This window comes from Solanum pennellii, chromosome 7 (assembly GCF_001406875.1).
Source record: "Solanum pennellii chromosome 7, SPENNV200".
Lineage (NCBI taxonomy): Eukaryota > Viridiplantae > Streptophyta > Magnoliopsida > Solanales > Solanaceae > Solanum > Solanum pennellii.
The window spans coordinates 19,872,453-19,884,316 of record NC_028643.1 but is presented as its reverse complement, the minus strand read 5'-3'; the positions used below and the strand labels follow the sequence as shown (position 1 = coordinate 19,884,316).

General features: G+C 34.1%; 1 pseudogene; it reads right to left on the bottom strand.

Annotated features, from left to right (window-relative positions):
• Nucleotides 1-2,624: 2,624 nt before the first annotated feature.
• LOC107025682 lies at nt 2,625-11,627 on the bottom strand (annotated as a pseudogene).
• Between the last annotated feature and the right edge of the window lie 237 nt (nt 11,628-11,864).

The window sequence follows — 11,864 nt, the reverse complement described above, 5'->3', positions numbered from 1 at the left end:
TGGGGACAGGGTTCCAAAGAGTTAATAGCTTCCATACCTCAACAATCCTTAAATAATGATGGTGGAAAACATGAGTCTTGAAGCCCTAGTGAAGCTTGAACCTTGGTCTTTATTTGGGTCTTTGGGGTAGTGAAAGAAAGTAGAGAGAAGTGGGAGTGAATTGGGTTCGGGAAATAATATTGTATTGAGTTAGTCTAATGAAGTATAATCTTTTATAGTCCCCAACTAAATTAATTTACCATACCTTAATACCTTATTAATTTATTAACTAATTATCCTAACCTTTGCCGAAATTAGACAGTGAAGTGGAGAACAAAACGAAGACTCCACGTCAACGGTCTACCGACCAAACCATGGACCGTACTGGTAGTTCGTGGTTTTGGTCAGAGACCTGGTTTTTGAGCAATATTGTGATTTGGCTAAGTCTCCAACCATGAGCACCATCTATGGTCCGTTGACTCATCGATGGCTCGTTGTCTGCTCCGTCGTTTGCCCATTGACAATTGACAACTTTTAGGGTCAAATGTTAGGGTCCTCTCAAGGACCATTAGGGTGGTCCTTGAGGAGTCGTACCTAGAAATTTCTACCTAAACACACTCTAATATGTACTTTAATCCTTTTCACCTAATTTGACTTAAATTCGACTCTTTAAACCCCTTGAAACAAAAAAGGCACACTAGTTCAATTTCACTAGTCTCTGGACGTCGTGGTCATTTTTTAACGTTTTGATTCTAATACTTCCTAATTAGGTTGAATACATTATTATAAGCTTATAAACACTGTTTTAAGTCTTAGTTCATCAAGTGAGTCTCTAGACTAAGTCATGGGATTTCCAGAGTGTTATAAGACTTTCACTTCATTTTATGAAACTTTGATATTATTGCAAGATGTTTTTAAAACATGCACAATTTTCTATTACTTCATGTTATGATATGCTAATGACTTGTATAAGACCTTTCAAGGTCTTGTACACCATGTTACATCTAGAGTGTACCCCTGGGTAGTGATAGAGGCGTTAGAAAATTGACCAATGGAAAAAGAGAAACGGATAGGAGGGAAAAAGAGTTGAAAATAAATACAACATAAATAAAGTAATAAAATAATATTTATAATGTAATAGATGATAAAAAAAATTATTAAATATTAGAGTTACCTCACGCTCTATTGGTGAGTAAAGTACACTCATATGGGGTCATAAGGGGGAATAAATTCAATTGGCACAACAATAAAGTGTATTACATAAAGTTAAAATATTTTTTTGAAACTGAGGGTTGAATTATGCATTCTCTACTAATATATATTAGGCGGAATGACCTGAGAGGACCTTGTACTTGACTCAATTTGTATGTTGGATTCATGTACTTACGACTTTGTCAATTGAACCCTTAAACTTAATCAAACAGAATATTTTTGACTCATTTCTTACTTGATGGGTGTGCATGTAGCATAGTCATTTTACACATGAAATATCACCTCATTTTTTAATGACACATCATCATAATTATTATTAATTTTCTAATGAGACATCATAAATAAAATATTTAAAAATAAATAGTATTTTAAAAATGTAAAAAAAAAAGATTCTCTCTGACTATACTCATTTCACCCCCTTCCCACTCCATATTCTTTGTTCCCAGCTTCTACCATTTTCAACCCAAAAATAAAAACTACCATTTTCATATTTCATCCTAGCTCATACTGAAAATTTTCCTCAATAACAAAATGTGAAAGATTATAATTAGTTGTTGCACATGCTTTAGGATTCTATTAATTTTAATTTGATAAAAAGAGATATCAACAAAACTTCAAATTGAAAAAATATGTTTATATATATATATATTAAAGTAATAGATCTTAATGAATTATGTTTATAAAATGGTGAATGGTATATCTTGTTGCAAAAACTTTTTAAATTTTTTATTTAATGATTTTATGGTGATAATGTTTACGTTAAAGAAGAAGAGAAAATGAGTAGGGGAGGGGGAGGGTGGGGGAATGAGGGTTGAGGTTTGAGAAGAAGAAGAGGAGAAAAGGAGTAGGGCTGAAGAGTAAGAGAGAACAGGTGGGGTGGGGCGAGGTGGAGTTAAGAAGAAGGTTTTCAATATAATATTCTTTTCTTTTTTTTCTTATTTTTATTTTATCTTATAATTTTGACCATTTTAATATAATAATATTGTATGACTTGCTTCAAAGACGTGTGGGATCATGAATTTATCCAACTCGGTGATTTTAGTGTCACATAAGTTTCGTCTATGGTCAAAAGGGCTTAAAAATAGAGTTTCATTGAGCTTAAGGGTTTAGTTGATAAAATGTAAGTAAAATAATTCAAATTACGAATTGAGTCCAGTAAAAGAGTCTTCCAGGTCATTTTCCCTATATATTATGATACACAGCATGTCCGGACCATTGACATTAAAACACATTTTGATTGTATATTTTTATGGTATTTAATGTCTATCTAGATTTAAAGAAATATTCTTTGTAGACTCTTCCTTGTGGTGGATAAAAGAAGTGAAAAAGAAAGGATTTAACCATCTATATTTCATTTATCAAAAGATATTTACTAGATAAACATTTCCATATATATTATAAAACTTGTTTCTATGTATTACATTTTTGTGAGAGTGAAAAAGAATTGTTTGTTTTGTGTAGGTTGGGCTTCAAATAGTATAATATCACTGCTCTGCTCACCAATTTGGAATGTTGGCAGTTGCTTCGTTTACCATCTTCACAAGAGTTACCTGCAACCTTATCACTAGTTATAAGCCTCGAAAAACAAAATCTAACATTTAAAAAGATATCTTATATAATTTAATAATTGGTGTTTCGGAGATCCAACATAATAGAAGGGCAATGCTAAAAAAAGAAGTATATAATACTCATTAAGTTGAACAGGTAACATACACAATAGGTGAAACCATACAAGAAATTAAACATTACATGTGTCAAGTGAATAGTAGTGGTGGAGTGAGGATATGCAAAAGCAAAATAAAAATAATAGAGTATCCCTAAAAGTGATGAGACAATATGGGAGTGAGGATATGCAAAAGCAAAATAAAAATAATGGAGTAGACCTAAAAGTGATGAGAGAATGTGACACCCAGCCTGAGGTTTTTTTTTTTTTTGGCTTGTACCAAGATTCCACAAAAACATGTTAGAGAAGAAAAGTAAAAATCTTGATGACGGGGATGCGATTTTGATGTCCATTCATTTGTCACCCATATAAACATAGCTACACTCCTAGACTTTAGATATACTACTCAAGAATGACATCATAATACGAAAGGCATGAAGTTATTCTTCATATGGTATATAGGATAAACATTATTGGGGTTATTTAAGTTGTTTAATATTTCATTAGGACAAAGGAGGCCAAACAAGTGAACATCCATGTTGATAAATAAGAAAAAATTACAAAGTTCATCAACCAAAAGAATAAAAATTAATGTTTCATGGTGCATGATGACCAAAAGCTGGTATATATTATGGATATGAATACTGTAGATCATAGTTTTTAGGATAATTGTACATAAGCATGGCCGAAGATAATTTAGGTGACATACATATTCAACAAAGGATGGATATAATGGATTACGTGAAAAAGTGATTGGTAATTAAGTTGAAGAATGATTATGAGACTCGTAAATATCCAAAGATGAATGTCGCAGCAACGCAAAAATCAAATTAGAAATGATGTTAGTAGCTGGAAGTAGTACATAATTGACTACATGTAGGGGATAATATGAGAGGTCAAGTCAGCATGCTCTTTGTGAACTTGGGTCCATACTCATAAATGAGTCCAAACAGTTCTAAGACAGATCAAAACGAAAGCAAAGGATCCATAGAAGCAACGCCCAATAATTGTTGTAATTAAGTACCGGGTCTAAATTGTTTCGATGGTTTAGCATTTCCTCAAAACCAAATGTCTCCTACTTCTGTTAAGCTAAAAAAATTGATTTAATTTGTTAGCTAGACTACTTCTTTTGTCTCCTAGAACTAACATTCTAAATAGTGTTTTAATGTGTAGACTTTTTTTGTAGCTTCTCAGCTTCCTACTTTGGCAAAGACAATATTGTCTTTTTGATGCCAGGAATGAATCTACTGAATCAAAAAAAAAACCTCAACATTGAAATGAAATGGACCTGAAAACAAATTATTAGTGTTTCTGTAAAACGTAAGTTCATAATATTTCCAAGTGAATCATTAATAACAGTGTATATATTATTAAAATTATCTTGTTATAATGGTTTGACCTTTGGATTGAGGGAACTGTTTCAATTTCTTTTTTTATAAGGTAAACATATTTCATTCATAAACAAGGTATACCAAAAGGCAAAGAATATCCAAAAAAAAGACATGATTCTCTACAAACTCCATCCATTCTTCTTGATATAAAACTGAAATGTGAAAGTGGAAACCTTAACACTAAGAAGAAGAAATAAAGATACAAGGATTGAAAAAACACCAGATGGAGATTGATTCACAAGTACAGCAATAGAAAGCTTAAACCCTCAATTAATAGAATCTAACAAGCACCTAACTAAAAGATAAACCTTTAAGAGGAAAGCTTTGTCAAATCAGCAATTTATTAATATAAAAGTCATAGCCCCAACTCTCTCTAGACTCTAAAGTATCAGTCATAATCTTAATATATATCACAAAAATAATCTACCTACTAAAATGAAATAATATAGTATTTATACTAGACTAGGCTAAGACTAAAGAAATAATGGTGATGATTAATCTTGTTCACTCATCTCTCACATAAGCACCGAAAATCCTCTCAAACCCATAAATCCTCACAATGTCTACACCACCAAACCTAGTATCCTACTCCGTTGATGAGGACTCCTCCTCCTCACCGAAAAGGCATACATACCTAAGTGAAAGAGGGTCGATTTATTTTTACCGAACGCCACCCTAGGCAGTCCTGGAAACGTCTGCAACACCCAGCCTATCTTACTCACACAGAGTTGACTAAGTATAGAAATACTTAAGCAGCAAAGTTAAACAGCGAACAGAATGTACAGGAACTCGTCCCAACCTTTATTAATCTTATATTTAATACAAAGGGAAGGCTTCACGAATTTATCTAAGACCAGAATCACTCTCTATAGCCTTAAACGAAATTTCAACCTTTATAAAATTTCTACACGTGGCAGTTACATGCGGCAGTTACAAATAACACATGTCCGACACTTGTCATCACATGATTCAAACTAAAGTTTCCAACATCTATATTTCTAACGGATAGGATCTAATTCAAATTACATCCTTATCCACGCGAAATATTAATATGTTAACACTTAGAATATTTCAGGCTACATTCCAACACTTACAATGTTTCAGCCAGCTTCCAATACTTAGAATATTTTAGCTGCCCTCCAACACTTAGTTTTATTTCCGCAATTCACGTGAAATGCCTTTGATTTTGCCATCATCAAGTCTTCACAGCTTTGCCTTGTCAGGCCAACACGCTGCCTTACCGATTACTCCTGCCCGCACGTAAGTCTTGCATGTTCAAGTTGTTTTGCCAACACCAAAGCACCTTGAACCTGTGTTGCACTGTTTTGCCCCCATTCATGTCAAGACCAATGCCCAAGTCCTTGACATGTCTGCACGTAGTTAGATCAAGTAGTTTACGAGTCTAACACCGAGTCACCTAGGAAATTATCTTAGGGGCAAGGGGTCACCTCCACCACACCTTCATCTCCGCCTCATCAATTCCCTCCTCATTGGTCACCATCTTTGATCCGTTCATCCTCTCTTCTCCCAATATACGCCTTCGGCAGCCCTTTAACTCCCTCACCATCTCCACCTAAAACCCTAACTCTAATTTTATTTATCAAATATCCACTTCTTCAAGACCATTAGTCCCACCATAATCCTTAGAAATTCCTCTTCCTACATCAAATCCTAACCCAATGCCCACCCAGACCACTTATTCACAAAACCTAGACATTGATGAGGTTCCCCTTATTAGTCAACTACGCCAAACTGTTCCGCAGAAACCATGCAAGCATATTGCTCCAAAGAAAACCATTATCCACATCCCATTCACACGAAGCTAGTCAGGCCCAACTCAAAAGGATGCTGAATCAAGCAACAAATATCGTCACGCCGGTAAGTCTCTATTTCCCTCCCCTCAGTCTCTTTTTGTTGTTCTTGGTTCAGACCCTGATTAGGCACCTGATGATTTTATTCCCTCTAATTCCTTTCTCCCCCACAAAAAAATGAGTAAGAATTTGTCCAAGTACTTCGAAATAGGGAAGGAAATGTGTTTTAGGTCTAAAGCATTTTTAAGGGGGAGAACCTCTCATCACGAGGTTTGGACTTGAGATGTGGTTCAAAAGGTGCTTGAATTATTGTACTTTCAGGGTTGGGTGGATCTGTTTCTTGACACAAGGTTAGAGGTCCACGAAAATCAGGTAGTTGAATTTTATGTGAACCTAAATGTGTTTGAAGATAACGTTGCTACTTCCCCTGTTAATAAGGTTAAATTAATATTTTATAATGTACGTCTTCATGAAATTTTTCATATTTTGATAGCTGGGATAAGTGAATACGTGTGAACGAAAGATGAAAATTTTTTGCTCACATCTATGTAAACACAACGGAGGGTCTTTGCACGACAAAGAAAGGTGCTTAAAGGGAAAATGATACCTTTTCACAAATTGTTGTACGAATTAGTGCACAAGGGAGTTCTTTCTAGGGGGACAAGCTTCATCAGGCTTCCTTTAAGGACATGGGGATTTCCAATGCCCTCGAAAACAAAGAACCTATTGACTGGCCTTCTCTTATGATAAAACACATGCGATACGTAGTTAATCCTAAACCTGGTCCTCATCAGTTGGCTTTTAGCATCCTCCCCACTATTATGTTTAAAGCTTTTAATAATCCCTTGATGGAAGGAAGAGTTCTGAACAAGTCGGATATGGTTACTTAGGTCTAGTCTTTCTTACTGCAGACTTCTTGATAATGACGACTTGGTTCTGCTACTGCTCCCAGGGCTACTAGCCGAGTTGCCATTCTTCTCAATGATCTTCATGCTGCCAGGGAACATAATATTGTCCTCCTTACTTAGATTGATACTCTTTGTACTAAGATGGCCGAGTCATAGGTGGAAGTAGCTAGATTGAAGGACCAGTTACTACTCCAACAACAAGACAACAATGCTCGTGTGTATCATGTTTCATATTTATTGTCCCTATCTCATACCCCACATACCTCTCCCTCCTTCCACCTCCTCTATCATTCCTTTTTGTTTTTTTTGAGATATTCTCGTGAAAAGTTATGTTTTGTGTCAATGTTGGATATTTGTTTGGAGCACTGTGAACTTATAACCTAATGCATACTCTTTTACTGGATTATTTGTCTTTGATTTGTTCTTCTCTTTTTGTTTGGATGGCTAATATCCTTAGATATTGTTCACATTTTGTTATCATGTCTAAGTATATAATTCATCATCAAAAAGAGGTAAATTTATGAATAATGAATTGCTCAAAATACTTTTGATGATGTCAAAATGAACAAGGTTCACATAACACATACCGGACTTAAAATAAAGAGGCGGGAAGAGTTCACTTATTTAGAGATAAAAGAGGAAAAGTGTGTCCAAAACAGCAAGCCGAGATGAAAAGGATTAGATTTCTAGGAAAACTTATATCTTCCTGGTAGAAGTCGATCAAGAGAAAATGAACTTCTATAAAGGACAAAGCAAAAAAGAGAAATAGTTGTCATTGTGAAATCATAAATTGAGAGAAATTATTCCAAGAGAAGGCCGAATAATCAAGGAGATCAACAAAGCAAATGAAAGAAGTACTAGAGTTGGAATTTCATTCTGAAGTAATGTGTTACATTGGTTGTTCTTGAATCAGTGTTTAGGAGGTGTGTTCTAAGAGAGAAGAAATTTTGAGAGAGTTATAACAGGAAGTGGGTTTTGACTGGGGAGTCGAGTTAAAGAGAGTTTGAGAGAATTGTAATAAGAAACGAGTTTGACGTAAGAATAGAGACTTTGATTATACTTAATTGATAGAGAGTAATGGTTCTAGAGTTAATTCTTTGATTATTGAGTTGCAATTTTGAATTTTTCTTAATGATAATAAAATGGTAGTGTGGTTTTTCCTTCCTTGAGGGAGAAAGGTTTTCATGATAAAATCTTTGTTTTATTGTGTTGGGATTGTTTATTTTGGTAAACGTAAAAGAATCTAGTTCTTGTATAGGGGGTAAGGTTTCTTCAATATCATGTGACTAGTGATGAAAATGGGCGGGTTGAATAAAAATTTAGACGGTTGAAAATGGTCAACATAAAATGAATAAGAATTCAACAAACTCATATTTCATATCGGTAACAAATGGATTGGGTAAAATACAAGCTTACCCACATTTACCATATTTCCATGATTAGAATATTACTTTACTTTAGAATTAAACATTGATAAAAAGAAAATGTTGAAGATGTTTCATTTAGTTTTATTGTATCATCAAAGTCAAAAAAAAAAATTCCTATTTAACTTTTCAATATTATAATTAACAAAAGAAATGTACATGTAATATAGTATATATTTTTTTACGGTCAAACAATTTATGTTTTTCAATTATAGTGAAGGATAATTAGGAACATAAAAAGAATAAGAAAAGTTACAACAATTTTAGTGATACGAGTAAATAAAAGTTGAGAGCTTAACTGATTCGGCTAACCCATATATTACCAATGAATACTCATATTTCTATGGATTAAATATGGGTATAAACATATATTTTACCTATCTAAAAAGTCACTCACCAACCCACAATAATATGGGCTAGCTTATTTTGCGGGCACTAACGCTGTGACTGAGAACTCATACAAGGAGGCAGGGTAAAAACCAACTTCAATAAGATTTTATATCTTGTTATAGTTGATGCATACTGGAGTGTTTATTTTTTTGCCTTGAAGCAAATACCTATATTCAATGTAATGCATGTACATAATACTCATTATGTGACAAGTAGGGTTTACTTGTTGTTTATCAGAAACAAAAATACTACAGTTGATCTACTTTTTTCTGGATCGGTTGGAAAGAATAGTGACGTAGATTCAATCTACTACCCCATGTTTTCCTCTGTTAAGGGATTGAATAGTAGGGCTAGAATCAAGAATAGATACTAAACTTGATGAACCGGTTATTCTTCACTTGTAGCTTTAAGAGCCAATTGATTCTCCTGGAATGAATATTAACAACATACTACTTGATGAATACTGGCAACCAAATCATTGATCTCCTCGTCTGTATCTAACTAATAATTGCATGCGATGTTTTATTAAAAAAATTGTACCAATATAGGCCACACTAATAACCATGCTAATTGAAGATTTGTTGAGAGATGTATACATATTACATACCACACTTTCTGGGACGTCAGGTGGAGGCAGGGATAAATTTTTAAGTGGAGGTCCTTTGATATACGACCTCTTATCAAATCGCCACTCTCCAATTTTTCCGTAAGTAAGCTCACCCTGAACAACAAGCTACGGCATAAGATTACTCATCATTAATACAAAGATTGAAACTAATTAAGTACACAAATAATAACTCTACCTGCATGTTGTAGTCACACGCATAAGTGTAATGGAGGATAAACTTTTTTCAACTGTCCAAATCCCAAGGTGGCTAAAACATTTTCAAAAATCCAAAAATTTACTTACTTATGAAAAGTATAAGAAAATAAATATGCAGAAACAGATCAAAACCTGTAGCATAAAGTCTTTCCAAAGAATATGCTGAACACCATGCAAAGCAGAAGCTACAGCATACGCATACCTTAATTAAGCAAAATAGATGAGTGAAAAACACAGTTTTGACGACAAAACGTACAATATCTTTCAGCTCATTAGCACATCTCTCACATTTCTAAGATCCAGCCAAAAGTTCTATCCGTTTCTTCATCATGTTTCATTCTTAGAGAAATATTCATCCATGTAGTTGCAACTTCCTCCAACAAATTCTGTATTATAAACCAAAAACAATTCCTTGAAAAATACAGGTGCAGAATAAGCACATAGTGCTGATCGAAGCATTGATGTAGCTGTAATAAACTTGATCACAGTTGAGAGACCTGTATCTAATAACAATCTAAACACACACGGAAAATTATTATGAATAATTGATGAAATTAAAGCTGAAAAGATACATATAGATAGTATTAACAACATTAACAATATATAAATAACCTTGCAGTTATTTATGAAGATTGACAACCTGAAACAAGCAGATATTGAAAAATCAGCGAGCATGACAATTGCAACACAAAAAAAATCAAAATTTGTAAAGAAATGAACAGTCTAGATATCGGCAATACTTTCAAATGTAATGGTACAAGGAGTAGGGGGATATGATAAAGCTAATGATCAATGACAGTCAAGATATGTATCCTGAAAATTAAATCAAACAAGCAAATAATTAGAGCCTCAGCCATAGTTGGAAAGTTGATGTGCATTGATTTCGAGAGTCCAAAGTATAAGGTGATATCAAGAATATTGTGAAAGACTTCAAGTCTTAAGCAGGCCTATATATGACAACACCTTGAGTAACATCTCCATTTATCATTCCATTCTCTTGAAACAGCAAACAAAGATATCTAAATTTGGCACCACAATTGCGGTCTTGTCTTACATCAACTTCGCTTTTCTAGTGTTAATAACTAAACTTGCGGAGCATGTATTCGGTCAGAGTTACTGCTACTTATATTATCATGAAATTCTTACTCTCTAAACTTGCGGAGCATGCAGAATAAAGGGTGTTGCTGCAATAATTTAATACATGGTAGTAAAAATATACCTTCTTAATGATGACGAGGGAATTTCCAATGGGATCAACATTTGTTATGGGACCATTTTTTTTGGGAAAGACTTTCCTTATGATATCCTCGTGTTCAGCAGGTTTCATGTAGAAAAAAGGGAAAGCAAGCGGGTAATCTCCATAAGCTAAATTTAGCAGCGGTTTCAAAAAGATGTGATCAGGCTCTGCCATAAGTATGTATCTGCCACAATAGAATAAGATTGTTATATACATATATGCAGTCAAGCTGCAGATAAGTACATTTGACAACTCACTCCTCTTCTATGGTAGCCTTCTCCAACCACTGAACGAATGCCCAAGGTCTATTGAGGACAATGTAACCCTGTAATAAGCAGCAAACTAACTGAGTATTTGATGCCAAAACCTGAGTGGAGGAAAGAAATTAAAGGCATGTTTAATTCTGACCATATCAAAACCTCGTGGAAGAGGATCAACGACAAATGTGGGAATTTCATCCATAAGATTGCCAGGGCTTCCTGAATGGAGGATTCGGGTGAATTTTCCCATCTCTGAACCCGGTAAATTCTTATTTTTCATATACCAGTAGTACATGATGCGGCATTGCCACTTGCTATAAGGAGTATCAGTTGCTGTTAATGCTATATGGAATAACAACTTTTCTGATATATTACCTAGTTTTGTGGGATTCTGAATAATGGGATCAGGAAAACCAACATCCCTTGATTTTGATTTCTCAAACCCAACAAATATTGTAATCACATTATATGTTACAAACCAAAAAACAAGAAAAAGAAATACTAGTGGTGTCATTCGTCCCATTGGCATCAACTCTTTTTGTCCTTCCTTAGTTATTGTGTGTCCTTACCCTGCAACAACACAAGCACAAATAAAGCTTAAACACTTAGCTATATTCTTTTCTTTTTTTTCTATAGTTTAGTCAGAGCGCAAAAATTAAAAGAGACTCTTGTCAAAATCATGTTAGCTTTATATAACTAATTAAAAGGAGTCCACAAGCACAAAACCATATTCCAACTTTTACTAAAATCAAACAAGTACTATCAA